Below are 19,787 nucleotides of genomic sequence, written 5' to 3'. Positions count from 1 at the left end.
TAGGACCGAAATTACATTTGGTTTTATGACAGCCCACAATTAATCAATAGAAATTTAATTGAACCGCTGTTTTCTTTGTCCACAGTTGGGTGGACACTGCTGACCTAGCTGGAAGATTCTCGAGATATTCATGGCCAAATGCATTGCATCTGTTGCGCGTTTGCTAAAAAGAAAAAATCGAGGAGAATTATTCCATTCAAGAGCTGGATTTAGAAAACATTTTCCAAACTCATTATCCCAAGCAATAATTTGTGTACTCCGAAGCACTGCCACTGTTAAGTGCACTTATGACAAATAATGATATTTCCCATTCCGTCCGGACAAAAACCAAATCTCCCTCAAATTTTAACGACTCCATCGGGATATTCATTGTGGTGTTTTATGATGCAGTTAGAAGTTGGGTTGGATTGGGTTGGGTTGGGGAGGTTGCTTTTCAATTTACTTACGCTTTAGAACCTACCCAAGCTGCCGTTTCGTTGGCTGGTAACGGGTCTTCGCCGGTTCTTGAAGTGGATAATTTACGATATCAAATCAGTGGAGCTGCCGGAAAGCGATTTTAGCACCAATCTTGTGGTGTTCTCATTCGAGCCTTAGCTGCAAGACGGAAGCTACTACTTTTTTTTTCGAAATAGTCCATTCTCCAACCGTTGCACTAGAGCGGACCGGATGGAAGGCTAGATGATAGTATCTATGCACTAAAATTATTAATTTAGCATAAATTTGCAGTGAATTAAGGTCAGCATAATTTAAAATTTGCCTTCAGCGCATGGGAAACCTGACGTTCTTCAAACACAGTACACAAGAAAAGTGATGGCACGGTTAGGGCAAGAAATGCAAGCCTCAGCACTTCATCCCGGACGATTTATAAGCGATTTAAAGAGGCTGGAAATCAATCTCAGACGCACACACTACCTCGCTCTATTGGAGGATTTATTTTTGTTTTCAAAACACATGCCCTCGGTATTTGCCGCGACTGCATTAGATTTCCCCGGCCTGGTAAAGGTTATTTTTATTGAACCCGAGTGTGTGTGTGTGTGTACGTGAGCGTACAGCAGGCGGGAGAGATTTTCCAAAAAGGGCCCCCAAAACACAAGGCGCCAGTACGGATTGGCTACGTTACGCTGGGTGACGTATCGTGAACGTCTGTTCTTTAGCTGAAGCCGTGTGGCCTTCATGCGACACATTACTGCTCCTCCATCCATTGCGTTTTGTCTTGGCCATTCTTGGTACGCTCTCCAGCAGGCGGACAAGACGTATAAAAAGCAACAAACCGGTTCACCCGTTGCCAGGGAGCCACCGCTAAGCCGGCCTCCTGTATCACATCACCGAGACGGATCGTTGCGGCTAAGCTGTGGAGGGCTACGATTGAAACAGGTTCGAGCGTCGAGACCTCCTGACCGTCCGTCCGCTTGCTTCAGCATGAGAAGCAATCAGAGATCTAGTAGCAAAACAAAGCGAAGAAAGCAACGAATTCCTGCTGCGTTGCTAGTCCCACAGGAAGACGCACTGTATACACACACCGAGACATACGAAAGTCAGTGGATTTGTTGCGCTGATGGATTTTGGATAACCGCAACTCAACCGCTTCCAAAACAACAAAACTTCTTGCCCACCGCCCAACATCATGTGGCGAACAAAACACACCCATCGATCATTGAACTAATGCCGTGTGTAGGCTTTTCTCCATTCTAGGACTTTCATCTCCACTCCGGGCAGCTACCCGTTCCCCATCTGTAGACTTTCCGGATGGAATGAAAGCATAAGAATGTAAAGGAAGAATGAAGAAGAAAAAACTGTAACTCCATCACACCCAAACCCAAATAAAAATCTATCGACCGGCACTCGCGGCCAACCAGCCCAAAACAAAAAACCAGACGGTGTGCGATGGAAAGCGTTAGATAAATTAATGAAACTCCTGCACCACCGGGCGTCGTGGTTGTAGATCTGGCGGTGGCTCGGTAGAACTCCTCCTTGAAGTGTTCTTCGTGCTTTGAGGAGTAGGGCGTAAAATACTACAACTGCCGGTTGGGATGTGGCTTAGGTGCACGAGAGTGGCTGTAATGTAACATGTTGAGTGGCCCCGAAAGTTGGCGATGCTCAAGAGGTACTTCTGGTGGAGTTGAAGTGTCTAAGGGTTTTGAGATTCAAAGTCGTCATCGTGAGACGAGGTAAGACGATTTTACAAATGCTTGTTATTTTGTAGCATCGAGTTGGAATGTAACTTTGAAGTGATTGGATTTGTTCTGAAGAACTTTTGACGATGATGAGTAGAAGTTCTTAAAGATTTTTTTTATTGGAGAAAAAGACATCCAGAATATGGATGCTCTATTATCCATAAAACATTAAAACGCTCTCTCTCTCTCTCTCTCTCTCTCTCTCTCTCTCTCTCTCTCTCTCTCTCTCTCTCTCTCTCTGTAATGGATTAGCTAGCGAATCATTAATTCACACTCAGGATAACTAATTCTTCCGAACTTCGCGTAGGTAATGGTAGCCTTTCCTACCTATTTCATTTCCAGTGTGATGACTTCCTACCTATTTTCCTCCCTGCTTACCATACGCAAGCTTATCAATCAAGGTTACCATAATTTAGCACCACATAACAACCATCGCTAATCGAAAAAAAAAACCCGCAGCGCAATTCTCATGGGCGCACCTCCAATAACAAGCTACTGATTAATCATAGAACTTTGCTTACCAATATAAACGGTAAACAAACATCGGCGAGCCACCACCCCAAAACAAAACCCCGGGTACTCTCCAGGCTACCAACATACTGTACCAATTACTGCATCGAGAGTAGTAGGAGCACCCTGCTCGTCTCTTGAACACCAACGCCAACTCGTCGAAACGGAAGCAACACTGGGAACTTACCTGAAAGAGAGGGGAAAAAACAACATTACCATCGAGTATAAAAAGCAGTGGAAAACAAACTAGATGGAAAGCTTATTAAACTAACGGTGATGGGTATCGTTTTCAACGGAGCTGTTTGGAAACCCCGAATGGAATCGCAACGGAGTACGAGGTTCGTCCTGGCTGCTGCAACGCAATTGCATACTTTGATAAGGGTTTTGTTATTTTGTAAAACAACCTATCGGAACATACTGGCGTTCCAGCTTATCAGTAACAGCATCGAACGACGATAAGCACATGGAAAACGTTGTAAGGATCTGGCCGGATTATAATTTTCCTATTGCAATTGAAGCGTTGTAAAACATGGCTCCTACAAAACTACACGAGACGTTTGTGCAGCATGTTATTTTGACATTTCATTAGCCCAACAACGGAACTTTGGCGCCTTCCAATCTTGGAGGAAAACATAGGCAAGATCCGGCACTCTATGCAAAACAAAAACAACCCAGTTCAAAGTCTGCAACAAAGATGCAATAACCTCACGTTCACTCAGCGGTAACCAGTAATGTCAAGTATTCGCCAGCTCAAGCGTAAAGTGTTTCTACTATTTAAAAAAGGATGCCACAACACCATCAGGATGGCCTTCCAACCACTTGAATTATCCGCCTGTATAGATCCGCGCTACACGTTGTTCTAGGTTAACCAGATGTCTAAGCCCCCGTCAATGACCCAGCCGTCAACTCCAGCATGGCTGGACCACGATGCGTGCACCAAAAACGTCCCGCATCCGAAGATGCGCTCGGCAGAGAATGTCAATCTGGAATTCGGAAGTTGCATCCGATGTCAGCCAGTGGCTGACCGTGAGTTACTGTACTCTAGACGCCATTTAACAGCTATCACGGTCAACGATCACAAACAGCTGGGTTACTGCCGCGTACATGGGCGCCCGTTCGGAATTGAACTCTCGGAAGTGGCGGCTTCCTACGATCGGAGGTTCGAGCAACGACTGTCAAGGTTCGGGGTGTTCTCTGCCGTGCCGTGTTTGCTGCGTTCTAGTAACTTCTCTCGCCGCACTCGAGCCGTTCTCTAGCAAGTGCTGAGCTACGTACTCTGATTATCTTATTATTGCTTGCCCTGGATATCACCACGAAGGTACAGCGACAAAAGCAGCAGTTTATCAGCATTTGTGATATCACTTAACATTATTCTCCGAGCGGTCCGACGCAACCATCGGACCAGCAGGAGCTTCTCCTCTCACTGCACATTAGTAAATTGTTGAAAAAGGTTATTCCAATCGGATGATGTTTACCGAAAATGTAGTGCAAAACACGTTTGCTCTCCACGTTTGCCAACCAAGCGATAACAGCATCTATCTATCGCGCTGTCTACGCTGGGCTGGGCGCTTGTTATCTTCAAAAGATTAGATTGCGTAATTCTGTTGGAAGCTGTTTTTTTTGCAAACGGAATGCAAATGATATCTTGAAAGGGGTTTTACAATTAGTATGGTACGGAACATGGGTGCAAAATATTTGCAGTACTCATGAGATGAGTTATTGCTTAGTATCGCTAAATAGCACAGAGTTATTTGATTTCTTATTTGATTGGATTCTTCGCTGGATATGTCAAACCAATTAGTGTTTCCGCTAACAACATATTCAATTTATCATCGCTGTCAAAGATGTATCACAAGATACCCTATCAACAGGTACTCCGGCAGAAATTTTTGCAAGATAAGTATAATGAACAATCGAATTCGCAACAATACGATCTGTCGCTCAAAGGTGATTCTTGGATGGTAAGATTCAATAGTTGATACCTGTTCTTAAGTCATCACACTCTGAAACTACCAATAACTTTCACAAAGGATTTAAAAGAGATGATTTAGTTTTATGTTATTCTCATCGGGTGGGGGTAGCCCGGTGGCCGAGGCGACAGCAGCGCCGATCTCCATACGGCAGGTCCGGGGTTCACCCATCCGGACCGCACCCTCGTAGTGAGGATTGCCATTAAGCGTAGTAAGCCAGAAATGTAAGCAGGTTGAAACCTTAAGGAGCCGTTAGAGAGATTATTCTCATTCAGGTAAAAATGAGTGTGGTATCGTACGGTCATACAAAGCTTTATAAGCTCATAATAGACAACGTGAACAAGCTCCCACCAAAATATTTCGTCGCCAGGTAGTGGTTTAGCAATGCTCAGAAAAAGAAAGTTCTCTAAATGCCAAAACTGTCATCACCACTCATAACTAGTAAACCCCCTAAGCCGAAAACTGTAATCATATCGGGAAGATAAACATCGCGCTTGGACCAAAAAGTAAAACAATCTTGGCCCATAATTAACATCCACTTTCGTATGCTCACCTTTTCTCCGCAACTTTATGATTAATTTATTTTATTTTATTTATACCTCTCGCACCTTCTCCAATACTTCCCGTAATCGATATCGCATAAGGAAGTAGATGTAAAAGCGTATTTACTGCACTACACTGTGGCTGTGGGGTGAGGGTGGTGCCAGCTGTTCGGTGAGTTCTTTCCATTTACTAATTATTCTCAAATTGCACGAAAAACACACTCCGCACATGCAATTTGCAATTCGATAATGATAGGCAACGGTGAATTTCTACATTACTCCGGCAAGCAAAGTTCGGATAAGATGTGCGTCGGCCCGCCAGCCCGACCAGCTGTAGAGCTGGGAGAGAAGGAAACATTCAACCATAACCGATGGCGTTTTTTGGGAAAGTCTTTTTCGATTTCAAAGGTTTCCGTTTGGTAGGTGAGTAGGTGGTTTTCTTTCACACCAAATCATGCCATGGCGATGGCGAACAGGACGGTGGAAAATTGCACGCTAATGGGGCACGAGAACGGAGCTGAAGTCGAGCCACGAGAAGCTTTTAGTGGTGATGTTTGTTTATGAAACCGCGGCAGCACGATAAGCAAATAATTTTAATTCTGAATCAATATTCACCACACTACGGGGTGGTTTAGGAGGTGAAGTTGGTGGTGGTTGATCCAAAATTTTCGCCTTAGAGTAGTAACATCTCAATGAAACGGATTTTTATGAATGAATGTGGGGATATTGCTCAGAGGTCTTTTCTGCTTGAATATTTTGAAAACAATGCCTTTTTGCTTGTAAATATTCAAAGAAACGTCTTCTTGGATAAATCCTACCAGCATTAGTGCCTTCAGTATCAGAGAAATACGTCACTGAGCTATGGGTTAAAAAGAGCTAAAAAAACCCTTCAGCAGCGTTGAGTATTTCTACAGAAACGCTGATTATAATTGCGTAATTATTGGGAAATAAGCTCTTACGTTTCATCCGAACGAACGCTCACTGGAATCTGTTCCGAACATGAATCACAACCACCGATGCAAGCAAAACATTTTCATGTGAATTTGCCAGTTCAATCGCGCAACAAACCCCGAGCAAAAAATATCGTCAAAAACCATTTTGACCCTTGGAAAAGGTTCTTATCGTAATTTGTTTAACAACCCTAACCTTCCGCGCCCAGAGGTGATGTGATGTTGCCTGACCGAGCTTGTGTTTTAGGTTCGTAATTTAATTTTGAATTCATCACTCGCCTAATCCTCACGTCGGAAGCATCTATCAACCAAAATGATACCGAGGCAAACCCGCACCAACAAGAAAAAACTCCTCCTCAAAAGAACAACACCTCAGTTCGACGCCAACAGCAGAAAGAGATGTAATTAATGTTTGGCGTCATTTTTTATTTTCCCATCGCATGATGGCATGTGGGAGGCACCATCCTTGGGGGCGACAAATGTGGCTTTAATCAAATAATAACAAAACACCATCACGGTACGATAATTCCTAAGATAAAGAGCAGAGGTATCCTTTTTGCCTTTATTTTGTTTTGAGACTGAGCTTTTTCCTTGGACGGATCAAATCTTCACCCATAATAATCCTATGACTTCCACACGGATTTAGGTCGAGTTGACATAAATTGAATGACGCTATGTGTAGTCATCCTTTGCATGGTTGGGTCAGGGTTCGGAAAACAATGACTTGCGTGGATGGCAATGTTTAAGCTGTTGATAACTTGATAAAGAAATTTTCAATAATACCTATTCAAGGCCATTTCTTTAAATCTTTCGATAAATTTTAGAAAGTTGGGCAAAAAACCCTTATTACAGGATATCCCAGATGACTTCAGAATACTCAAGACATTTTTTAATATACGGTAGGTCCCCATAGGACAGCAGAATCAATCACTTCAGGCTATTCGGCTCTTGATTAGGGTGATATCAGATAATATCATAACAGCAGCACACTGTTTCCCATTTAACAGACATTGAAGAATTAATCAAGTACCTCCTCGAAGCTGTTATATTGACTGTGAGAAATAATTTGCTGCTATTATGATATCATCTGAGAACGTTGTTATACACTTGGAAGCATTCCGAAATCAAACCATATGCTGACTTTACTTACAATGTTGTTTTTCTTAAGAAGTCTTTTGAATGTCTTGTGAAGTGAAGTTGAGTTCTTGTACGCAGCAACAACAAACATAACAAGCTAGTACTAAGCCTTCCTATAGAAACATTTGATTCTTGCTACGAAGGAATTTTCCAACCACTGACCTTCGACAAGCCATCTCTTGCTAGTATCAGGTTACAGGTAGCAGGTGAAACAGTTTTAATCGAATTCCAATTCCACAGCAGGTAGGATGCAAAGCAAAGTTCCGTCCCACTTTATTCTGCTGACGTCTGGTCGACGTCTTGCAACGTCTTTGAAAAGCTCCGTCTTTTCCGGTAAAATTTCCCATGTTTCCGTCCCCATCACGTGCTTTATGTTTCAACCGGTTGACTGTATGTCTTCTTCCATTATGTGCGCCGCATCGTCACGCTCCAGGCGGAGCTGAAATGCGGACAGCAACATCACTCCACGAACCAATATTCGCACGTGAGAGGTACACATCACTTTGACCACCTCTTGAGCCGGTTGTTCAGCAAGATGGTTTAAAAATAACATAACATTCTTGAATAACAAAGACGCGGGAAACGTTGGGAGATCTTCGCTGGAAGTTCGCAATGCCGAGGCAAAAGCTGAGCGAAATTCCAAGACGACAACTGGGCGTCCCCGGGCCAAAGCTTTTTTTGGGAAGAATCTTTCTAACGTGACCGGCAAAGGAAGACACAAACCCGCCACCCTCGGTGAAGTGTTTCTTCCTTTAGGATTTTGTTTGAAGTTTTTCGCTCACAGGTAAAAGTGGTGCCCTTCGGGGCGTAGGGCTGCGATGTAACGAAGACATCGGCAGCAGCGTGTGAAGCATAAACTAATGTTTTGCATTAAATTATATTTTTCCTTCGTAAGACAGGTACCTTTCGGTGTAATGGTAGTGGAGACATTCCAAGCACACACAACATGTTTCGGGAACTAGATTGGCTTCCTTGCAGAAAAATGAGTTTGCAAAAAGAGTAGTAGTTTTGAATTTCCCGGCCCCGTTTCGACTGCGGGAATGTGTTTGATCCTTTCGGAAGAGGAATCCGCCATGCTTCACGGTTCGGTAGCCAACATGAAAAAAGGGTCTTCCGTTGAAAGTGATGTTAGGTTTTATTTGCTGTTCGGTTAAGTTGTATTATTTAAATTATTAAATTAAAATTCCAACAATATACAGACGTCACGTGCAATGAGAAGTCAATTTCGTTTTCCCAAATGGACATGACGCCGAGAAACTAAAACTTACCCAAACACGCTTCCCGGTAGTGAAAAATCCCTGTGAAAAGCTTTCCACACAGCGAAAATGGGGAAACTGTTGCACGCTCAATAGAGAGACTATGTACTGCCCATTAGGTCGAATTTGTTTCGCTTTTGCAATCACCTCCGCTCAAGTATCGGTGTTGTCTCCATCGACAGTGACAGACCCGACCGTCCACACGGTATGCGCCCGGTCAAAATAAAAATGTAAATGCCACAATTTTTGTTCGCCGGTTGCGGATTTGGAAGTACGCGACGGGACGGGAAAATGCGCTTTGAATCAACATAATTTAGTGTGACAAACCCATTTGTGTCCCTTTGCCAAACCGTGCATATAGGTCAGTTGGAATTAGGCGTACCATTGGTCCCGGGTGGAATGGAATGGGGATGAATTGATCTCGACCGAAGCGGGTGAGTGGAGTGTTGGGGGAAAGGTTGAGAATGGAGGAGAGAAATGCCAACGTACCATAACCTCTCAACCGACTAGATCGCTGGCTGGACATTGATAGAGTCCACACGAAAATGGTCTTTCTTTTTTGGTGGACTTATCTCCATGTGATGCAATTTACTCGGATGTAGGATTTATGCGAGGAAAATCATTTTCCCTTTCACCAGGATTTTTGTAGTACTTGCAATTCTTCGACAAACTATTCCTCCTGATGTCCTATCGAACATTGAAACATTAGTTTCACACCAATCAGACATTGAAATGGCTTCCCGAAGTATCTATCGCCTGGCTAGAGCTCCTCGCGTTCACGGTCCATCGCTCACTTCCGTCCGCACCAGATGAAAAGTGAAAGGAAAACTGTACATTATTGTCTACCGTATATCTTCAAAACATCGGGACGCTCGGACGGGGTACTCTTAAAGGGCTGACCGTTCGGGTGGAAAACACTCCACGGGAGGATCCATTAATCGCAAAGCAGGGACGCGCTGTGCTCGTGAGGGTCGTGAGGTCAATCGATGCTGTGAAGTGATGACGAACTACGGTTCCACATCGAAACCGCAGCCAACATTCAGCCGGAAAGCCACTTGAAAGGGTTCACGTTTTCCCCGGCACTCTGTACGATCCCTTTCGCCACGACCACGGCTTCAGTTCGATGATGCACTTGCCCCGTGTCCGTTTATTGCCGTTTGACTTTTCTCGCCAGTGCTGTGTTTTCCGTGGATAAATTACCCGACCGCCACGAACGGATGGCCACTCGAACACGGATTTTCCCTATTTATTGAGAGCAGAAAAAAGGAATTCCAATCCGTCATCAACTAGGATCCGAAGTGCTCCAGTACTTTGTACTTGTATGTAAAGTGAGCGTTTGTTTTATAGCATTTGAACAGTGGGATCTTCACTGGACATGGATGAGGGTAAAAAAACAACACCAAAACTTGGTTAATCCTCTCTTGATGGGTCGTGCCCCAGCATCGGAAGCCGTTGAACTTTGCGTGCTGCTCCAGCATCAGACACGCACCGACATCTTTCACCATCTGGGTGGGCTGTGGGACTTCGCCTACGCCCCGGGCCCAGGTATCTAATGCTGTATTAATAATAAAGCCATTAAACGTGAATTACGGCAACGAACGTTTCCCTCGCGTAGTTGCAAATGGAAAACAATAAATGGGTGGTGTTGGGTGCGAAGATTTTCTTTCCGCAACGTGCCACGCCGGAGAGTATCTGCTGCCCGGGGATTTGCCGCAGTTTGGCAATCGACTGGGGGAAACGAACGGAAAGATGCATTAGGAGTGGGGGAGTCTTTGGCAACTCCGAACTGGCAATTGGTAAGGAAGGTGGGGTAGCTTAATTTATCTTCCACCTTTTCCGCGGCTGGGCGTAGCGTTCGGGAGGGTGGTTTGCGAATGTGATGAAAATGGTTCGCGCGATTCGATATGCGATTTTGTGTGCGAACCCTCGCCAAATCCTCTGCGTGGTCGTGAACCGATACACCACCCACCCCACACACTTTGGGGCAAGTGTTTTGTTTTGTGTGAGTCTGTTTCTTTTTTTGTCTATCTTTCTATGCCGGGGCACGTGGCCTACCTATCGGGTGGACCCTCGAGAGGTTTACTATTTCGCGAATGTTTACTACCACCACTAGCTGTACGTGTGTGTGTGGGTGGGGGTATTTCGTCTGCTCTTTTTCACATTTCGTTTGCAATAAAACCCTAACAACCCTTATCGCAACGAGAAAAATGGCGGGAACTACTACGGTTTGCAATCGCATCTGAAATAACCGTGGGCCATACCTTTCATAATTGAGACGCGGCGGAGGTAGAGAATCCGGCGAGAGGAAAGCAATTGAACGTCAGAAAAGCCCTAGATTGGATTGGATTTGGTACGCGGGATCGACCTCGGGCGAGGTCAATTGATTAATTAGACCAGATGGTAAAACGGCACTCCACAATCTCGCGAGTCGGAGAAGCAGCTCGGTAAGACAAATGAGAGAGAATTTTCATTTATGAATATGATTCGATTCATTGCTTTTGGAAAATCGCGTAATCGCTCTTATCGATTTGTTTAGCAGCTGTGTGTGATTCAGTTGTTACGCACCATGTCTGTTATTACTGGAGCGTCAATATGATGCTTAGCGATTGATTGGAACATATTTCATTGGAATGAAGCGTTGTGCATTATATGAACGAATGAGATCTAACTGATTTAATGAGAGTTTCATTCTCAGCCCGCTCTGGTGACATGAAATATCTTTAAAAACCTAACAAAGTCGTTAAAAGCTCTTCAAATCAAGATGATGACAAATGAACTCCTACGAAGCAATGGTGATTATTCTCTCATAGTAATATAGAATTTCACCAATAAAAACGACTTTAAACGGTCTTAGAGACTGACTTTCCAGGTAAATAAAGTCAAGAAAGTCAGTAATGTAACAGACCACAAGACCTCCTAAGATTGCAGTGCCAAAGAAAAAAAAGAAGGTCGCCTTATCAGACTCATTCAAGTTCTTTAGATCCTCTTAAAGGACAAATAAAACTGAGGATGAAATGTAAGAAAAATAAACTGGAGGGACCCGCTTCATACCGTTTATTGTGAGCCATTAAAACTTACAAAAAAAAAAACGAAGCAAGCTTTCTTTAGCAGGTGGCATGATGCTAATTGCCAACCAGAGAGGCACCTTAAATTGTTTACTACACCATCAGACTGTTTCCGGAAGCAGCAAGGAAACATAATAAACGAAAACCCTCATATGATTAAGAAGCTAAAACAAGTGAGCTTCCTGATATGGGAAGCGTACCTCAAAATATTTTACTCCTCCAAAGCAATACACCGGCATCGGTCCCTTTTTGCCTGGAAATATGTAGATTGACGCGTCCCCCTACACTGCAGTGACTCACAAACGAACCGAACCGGAACGGTCCGTCTGCATGTCTGTGTGTGTCAGTTTGTGGTTTTATCTTTGGTTTCTGTTTTCCTGCTTTCCTTTGCTTATAAAATGCTCTTTCCCTTTGTAGACTTCTCACAGGAGATAGTTAATTATGTTGGTGCCGACTGTCCTCAATGCAACGCGGCTTCCTTTTGACACCCTCAAAAAGCATTTCAAGCGAGCCTCTGCTTTCCTTCCTTAAAACACATTAACGTTTAGGAGTCTTACCTTTAGGGTTCTGTTGTAATTACTGCTACTGCCTCTGCTGCTGCTGTTAGTTTGTTGGGGGTGATGATCGGTCGTTATGATTCTGGAACTTCTTTCAACACCACTTCACTTGTTGGAGCATCACAAAACAACACGCCGCACCGTAGATCATACCCGATCGTTGCAGAACTGTGTCCTTTTTTTCTTTCACTTTTCCAATCACAAATTCAACACCTTTTGCTCACGGAAAGCGTATGCTACACAGCACAGCCTACTTTCGTCTGGCGTTTTCTTCACTTGTCACTTCTAGAACTGTCACACAACACGAACCAGCCGGTGTGTGCGGTGCAGGTTGTTTTTGTTTTGGTGTTTGCCTATCTCTCTCTCTCTGTCACTCACACTCACAAAAGAGGCCCTTTTTCTTGATGGGAAACGAACTTCCAACGAAAAAGAACGAGAAAGTGGAACCGAGTTTCGCGGTGTAGGGTGCGTTTTTAAAATGTGTACCAATCTTGAAATTGGTTCTTCGACAGATGCGCGAAGAAAATTCAAAATTGTTATCGAAATGCTGGTTTTTTTACCCGTTCCTTGGAGATTTCGGAAGGGTACGTGTGTGCAGTGTGCACTGTGTGTAAACCAAAACTTGTGTGCACTAACGCGTGCGATGTGAGGGAAGATGCAGGGCAGGAGGATGCGTAAAGCGGGGCCTGGGGAGATGAAAAACGCAAAGGTAAGCCAGCGCCTTCAGTAGGATCAACACGAAGTCCAGCTACGAAAACACAGTTGAGTGTAGCAGTGGCTGCACCATCACACACGACAGGTATGTGTGGTTTGATTTCGGTTCCGGCTTTGCGCACCTTCGACTTCCGGTTCTGGGTTCTGGGATCTTCTGGTACGCGGTCAATCTAGCCCACCGCGCTGGTCCGAGTACTTTAAATTCCTGCCGCGTTCCTCCGGAGGCAACTGTTGCGTACGGGTGCTGATGTGCAAGTGTGTTAGTGCGCGACTGCGTTGAACAGGCGCGCGCGCACGTTTGTGTGTGTTTTTGTGCTGATACACCTGCACCAACGATCGCAACGACGCAACACGAAGAGCTGACTGCAGCCCTGGAGCGGTAAGTCAAGCGACAAACACTTCCGTTCCTTTCTTTTCCTTTCGATTCTTGCACGACGCCAAGATTGTGCGTTGGCTTCACTTTGCTTGAGTCGTCTTGGGTTGTTCTCTTTACCACTGACAGCTCAATCGTACACACCTTTGCTTACCCACACACACACAAACACATACACTCAAAACACGGGCAGCCCGTTCCGTCAGAATGATCACGGGGGAGCTTTTTCTTTCGCTTTGTTGGGCGTTTGTTTTTCTTTTCTTCTTCCTCCTCTCTCGTTATTGTGCTATCCACCCGTTTTGCTCCTCTTTCGTTGTTTTCCACAGCGAGCTTCCGAACGATCGCTTGGCGGTAGTATTGGTGTGTGACCCGATCAACGCAACACAACGGGCACCACACCTGGGATGACTTTTCAACCTGAGGGCGAAAAGTTTCCCTTCGATCGAATCCACCGCAAGAAAAACCCGCCGAATGGGGGGGTCGATTCTGTGTGCAGCCGTTTTTCCTCACAATCGTATCACCAACACTCACTCACTTACTCGCGACAGAGTGATCGTTCACATCACTTGACACACACGGGAGATTTAAACGACTATTCACGCCAAAACCTGCGTTTGTTCTTTTCGGTACGGTGTTGCGTTGGTGGGATGGAAAATGCTCTAACCAGCGTGTGTGTGTGTGTCTCTCTGCATCTGCCCCGACACGGTGCAGCTGAATGATGCGTTGCGTTGTGGTTGTGATTTTTCTGTCTTTCGCGTGTAATACCGCGGAGCGCACTAACCGTCGCGTCCACGTCGGATGAGCTTACGATTCAAACTTCCAATGCAAACCCTCCCAACGTGTGGTCTGTGGCGGCCCCGTTCGTTACGGCTGGGTTCGATGGAAAGTGGAAACTCGGCGGGAGAGAGAAAACACGGAATGTGTAATTCTTGCCGGAGAGCGAGAGAGCGACGGTACGCTCTTGTACAGTGCGTCACAGCTGTTTCGTTGCAATGCGTCCACATGTTTCAAACAAGAGAGTGATTTTAGATAACGACAGTAAACCGTAGATTGCTATTATCTCGAACCATGTGTATTACAAATAGAAATACTAGTTATAGTCTAGTAAAGACTCTTAGAAACAATAGCTTGAAGTGATCTTGTTCCCAGAGTATGGACCATCAATAAGATAAATAAGTTTCTGTGCAAGGGAAATAGCCTTCTAATATCAGAACTTCACACGGCAGGACCGGGATTCAATGCCCATCAAAACCGCTTTCCCGTTTAGTACCGTCGTCTGCCTATCTAATATTCCGACCATTTTGGTGAACGCATCCTCGCCATCCAACCACACCTTGCCGTTCCATGCGGATGACCTAAAAAATCTTTAAGGGATCGATCGGTCGGTCTGATTCTCATGCCATAAACAACCCACCAGTGTCTGATTCGCTGTAAAATAGTGCGATTTGCGTGTAGCTCAACAAAAAAAAAGTGGCTTTTCCGTTGTCCTTCTCAAAAAAATTTGGCCAAAACTCAAAAGAGGATCAGAGGATTTTCCTTATGAACGTGGGTAAGATAAGTACTTCAGATAACGACTGAGTGGATGTCTCAGAGGTGTATGTGAGCACTGGGACTTTAAATGACCAATATAGTCCCATCTTCGTTCCTATGCGACTGGTGTTTTTCTTTAAGTCATAGATTACGCTTACAGTCACAGCTAGAAATTTATCGGAAAGCCAATAAGCTGTGGAATTTTAAAACGTTTGGCGTGAAATTTTTCGCTTCGCACTGTACAGTGCCGTTTGGGTGGGAGAAACTTGCCGCTGGAATTCCACAGGTTGATCTGCACTGCTCTAGCGGGCCCACGCACGCAATGCAAGGCTCTCGCTCTCTGTTGGTGGATTTGTTATGCTCGCTCTCTCGCATTGAAGCATAACTCTCAAAAGAGCGACGATTCATTTGAAGTGATGATAGGTAACATTTTTTCTTAAGTTGATAGTTAATTAAGTACTTATTAAATTATTAATATTTGAATCAATTCGGCAAGATTTTGTGGTGTTCATTCTCTTGTTAAATTATGTTCCAAAATAGTTTTTCTTTATGCTCGCTCTACGAACAACCCCCATCCGACTCTCGCGACCGTTGCCTACTGCCACACTCGCGACCGGGTCACACACTGGTCCGATCCGATGCAGGCCACAAGGTGCATAAGCCACGCTCGTTAACCTCAGGAGCCAGGCTAATTGTGCTACATGAGCGTTCTGTGTGCGTATTTCATTCTAGCCAGTAGTTGCCTGTGGTGGTTTTGCAAAATTCCAGATTCACTCCCATACCGACGATAATGGATGCACAATTTATTACTGCACACCGATCGTGCATCGATCGCGCGGTTGAACACAATTTTTCGGTTTTCCCACTGTTTCCGGAAATGTTTGTACCTCTGGAGCAATATATCATGGTGAGCATTTTGGCGAGATGGACATCATTAGTTTCAGTGGGGTTTGGAGGACTCATTTGGAGGGCATCACGGAACAATCACGTCGTCATCCGATTGTTGATACGATTGTTTGTCTCGCAAAGCTGTGCAGTTACTAATGAGCAAGCTGAGTTGATGATTTATGACCTCTTGCAATGGATGCTGTCGCACGTGCTGCCATCTTGACTTCTAACCGCCATATCCGCGCCATTCTGTTCCGCGTTTCTGTCGCTTGCGATTGATGTCGGAGTCACCTGTTTGTGAAACTTTGGGATTTTGTTTTTCGATGCCATCATCCATTTGCATGGCTTCATCACGCGTCCATCCCATCAGATCATCCGTTGTCAAACTTGGCTTGAAACGAACCGTTGATGATGGGTGTGTTTGCTCCTGCCTCACGTGGTACGGACAGTCTCCGGGCCAGGAATTAAAACCATTACTGCTTACCGCACCGGAGCAATTAGTAAGAAAATGCAAGCTTACTGTTTGCAACGAATAAGCTAAACATTCGCCAAGATTATTGCTTTCTCGTGCAGCTAATGGCATGATCGGCGTATCATCGTATCATTGGCCATTTGTTTGTTTAGCTTTCTTAAATTACCGTTGACCGAAGACGAAGTGACCTCACAGCAACACACAATTTGATAGAAAAATTATGTAAGTAATTAGGAAACAATTCCAATCACTCTGGACAAACTGACACTGAAAAAAGTTTGATCATCGCCACAAACTGTGGACAAATCAATTAAGGTCACTCAGTCACAGTCGTCACATTCTTTTATAAAAACAAAATTTTGTGTTGTCGTTCCTTTTTTTGGTTGGCTCCTGTTGGCAATGAAGAAGGAGAGGGGTTTTTTTGCACAGAGACGTCGCACTAACATTCCAGTGGCGGTGTGTATAATAAGTTTATCCAATAAACCGTGAACACTTGTTGCTTGGAGTGTAAACAAGCGGCCTTTCTTCTGCTAACAAACAGCACACCATCTTTACGTCCGAGAGTTTGTGTGGTGGTGCCGCAATTCATTGGTGGATTGGAACTCACCATAAAAAAATAACTGTTTTTCAATAGTTGATAAAGGACATCATATTATTTAATGAAGAGTAAATGTTACGTTTTTTAAAAATCCGGATCTATGACTCAAAACCAGCTACGTCTACCTCACGTCTAGTTATCGAAAAATGGCTGACCAAGACACCTCCTGAAGGTAAAGAGCCAATGAAGAATGCTTTCCACAAATTAATTATCGCTCAGTCCATTTGTTTACAGCAACCCTCATCCATAAACACGTGTAAGTTCTGAACCCTCTCCCCGCGTAAACAATACATTACACCCCGGGCAATCATATTTCGTGTGGTTAATCAACACGACCCATCCGATCGCGTCTGATCAATCTCATTAGCTACGATTATATTTTATGCACAAACATCGTCCGTTGACCATATACGACCGCTTTGCCTATTTTTAGAATCCTCACCCACAGAAACGTACACGCCGATTCATATAGTATTTCTTACATTCAAACTTTCTCCCAACGAGCAGAAAGCCTCACACACGCGTGAAACGGATGTGGGCAATAAAAGTCGTAGCCGACCCGTCAGCGGGAAATGGAGATCCCGAAATGGAGCTATTTTTATCCAATCTTCTTGGCTGGAGGGTCTTCCTCCTCCCGGTCTCCAAAGGGGCCCCCTTCCGTGCGGCGAGAATGTGTACGGAATTGGAAGATTGTTTCTGATTATGATGCATTTGCATGATCTCGTTTTGTCTCGGTGTGGTAGCCGGCCGCTTTGCGTGGACAACTTTCTTCCAAGGTTAAGCTTCGGAGGCTTCCACCAGTGGGAAGGTCTTGTTCAACGGTGCAGCGTTATGCAACGACTGAGCGTGCCTTGCTAGCGATTTCATTTCGTTGATGGATAGGTACAAATGAGAGTAATTTCGTTGCCATTGCATGAACATTATACTTCAAACCCACTCACGAGATGGTAAAACACTTTGTTTGCTTTCAACCAAAGTCTGAGCGCTTACTCGTACCCACGGGCGTACATTTCATGTGCAGAAATCAATTTGCACGGGCCATCCGCCTAACCATCTCTGCAGGAGACAGTTTGAAAGGATAATTGTAACTCGCGTTGCACATATGCTTTTTTGAGGCGCTTTTTGACTCTGGCACGCTTAAATCTTGATCTTGTGTGGTCGTGTGTGCGATCATGCGAACATTTTCCTTAAGGGCTCGCTTCCAAGTTCGAAGATGAGACGCGGATTGTTAGCCGATACAATTAGCAAGCAAGTTAGCACGCAGTTGGAAGCATTTTTGGGCGGGTTTTTTTTTGCACCGGACGCTAGTTTTCACCGGCAACTTTGGGCTGGAATTTTTAATTATAGCTAGTAGTTTTCATCTGCGCCCAGTAGATTGGGCTAATGAAGGATGCGCGAGTGGCACGAGCACGAATTTACCTTCAATTTCACGTCTTGCTAAAAAAAGAAGCTTTTTTTCTTGGGATAATTAACACAAAACTTTTGCAGGGAGATTGATCGCCAACGCAGGTGATAATAAGCACTACGCATGAATTTCACATTTAACTAAACTATTTCGTAACGGTTCCGGTATTCACTTCATCCGGTGTCCACGTGGAGTAGATGGTAAAGCAATGATTCATAGGTTCCTGCTGGGGATTTCATCTAAACAGGTTCGTGCCTCCCATCTGAATCTGTTCGGGATAACTGCAGGCTCGGTCTTGTGGGCAGCAGAGGACAGATACTTCACGTCACGTCATAAAGGTCCTTTGTTGATCTGATCTTTGGAATACTCTCTTCAGAAAGAGGAATATGCTTCTTCTTCTTCTTCTTTTTTTCCTTGACCTAATGATCTCTTATGTCATGCCTGCCATATTTCTGGCTAAATAGACGACTTAATGATACCACGCGTAGTTGAATATTCAGTCCTCATTTACGGAGAAACGGTCCGGATGAGATTTTAACCCCGGTCTTGCGTGTGAAGTCTGGCGCCGCTATCGCCTCGGCCACCGGACCGCCCCAAAGGTCTATAGGTCCTTGGGTTTCTTCATCAGCTCATTGTCATACTAGACCATCGGGTGATCGGGACCTAGTCCCCATGCTAGAATATCTGAGTTTTGAACTCCTTCATCCAGGGATAGTGCTGATAGCACCATCAAATTTCCAATCCTAGTTCTTCGGCTCATAAGGCCGCAGCTGCTCCAAATCAACTGATATCGCAGTCAATCCCTCTCTGTATGTATAAGGCTTGATAGAAGTCGCGAGGAAGAGTTGGGTGGAACCCTGGAACCTATCGCTATCGCTTGATAAATCGCTAGTAACAGTCCATTTAAACTATTCCATGTCCGCATCAAAAATGTGGCTTTAAAGTAATGATGTTGCCTTCCGAAATTGACTTCAGATTTTGCCACGTGGCGTACTATGGAACCATCTTAGTTCCACATTTTCTTCACTCCAACGAGCATTAGAAGAAGTCCATTTTGGTTTGTAAGTAAATCGAAAAGCACACAAAAAAGCTCCCCCAGAATATCCAACCCCGCACCCTGTCCTCAGGGTGCTCCGTTTGAAATCAGATATCGAAACATCAGCGGCCTGCCAATCGCCAATCGTATCAATTTCCAATTAATTAATTTCCATCAGCGATCCAGAACGCAAAAGTCGATGGACGGAAGATTTCAAGCCGGCGGACTCGCCACCAAGTGTCAACTGAGGCACACGCGCGACAGAGAAAGATGAAGCCCGGGTCGGTCGACAGACAGACAGCCAGACGGAGCATAAGGCAGAACTTAGACGGGGAATCGCGTGCAATTAATTTTATAATCATAACTAGATGGCACGAGGACCGGCAGAGTGGTTCTGGGCGGCTTCTATTTAATCGACCATCCCTCCCCACGGGAATGTTGGATGTTAGCGTTATTGTCCTCTGATCGACCAACGCCACTCGATACACGATAAATTGAAATTGGTCCCTTCCATTACGTAAGAACATGCAAATGTGCACCTTTCACTGGTCCAATCGTGTCGTAACTGCCATCCGATTGGGCTTTAAACCATTTTTAATACTTCCATTCT

At 44.7% G+C, this 19,787-nt stretch overlaps 1 protein-coding gene across 3 annotated transcripts in view; it reads right to left on the bottom strand.

The window, feature by feature from the left end:
* The window catches only part of LOC118505041, a 58,954-nt gene extending 44,873 nt beyond the window's left edge, over nucleotides 1-14,081 (bottom strand). For all 3 annotated transcript variants that reach the window (XR_004905383.1, XM_036040291.1, XM_036040292.1), the window contains exon 1: nucleotides 12,162-14,081. The gene's annotated coding sequence lies outside the window, so the exon portion shown is untranslated. The remainder of the gene's footprint in view (nucleotides 1-12,161) is intronic.
* Nucleotides 14,082-19,787: the final 5,706 nt, after the last annotated feature.

Source organism: Anopheles stephensi, chromosome 2 (genome assembly GCF_013141755.1).
Source record: "Anopheles stephensi strain Indian chromosome 2, UCI_ANSTEP_V1.0, whole genome shotgun sequence".
NCBI lineage: Eukaryota > Metazoa > Arthropoda > Insecta > Diptera > Culicidae > Anopheles > Anopheles stephensi.
This window is presented reverse-complemented; position numbering and strand designations above follow the sequence as displayed.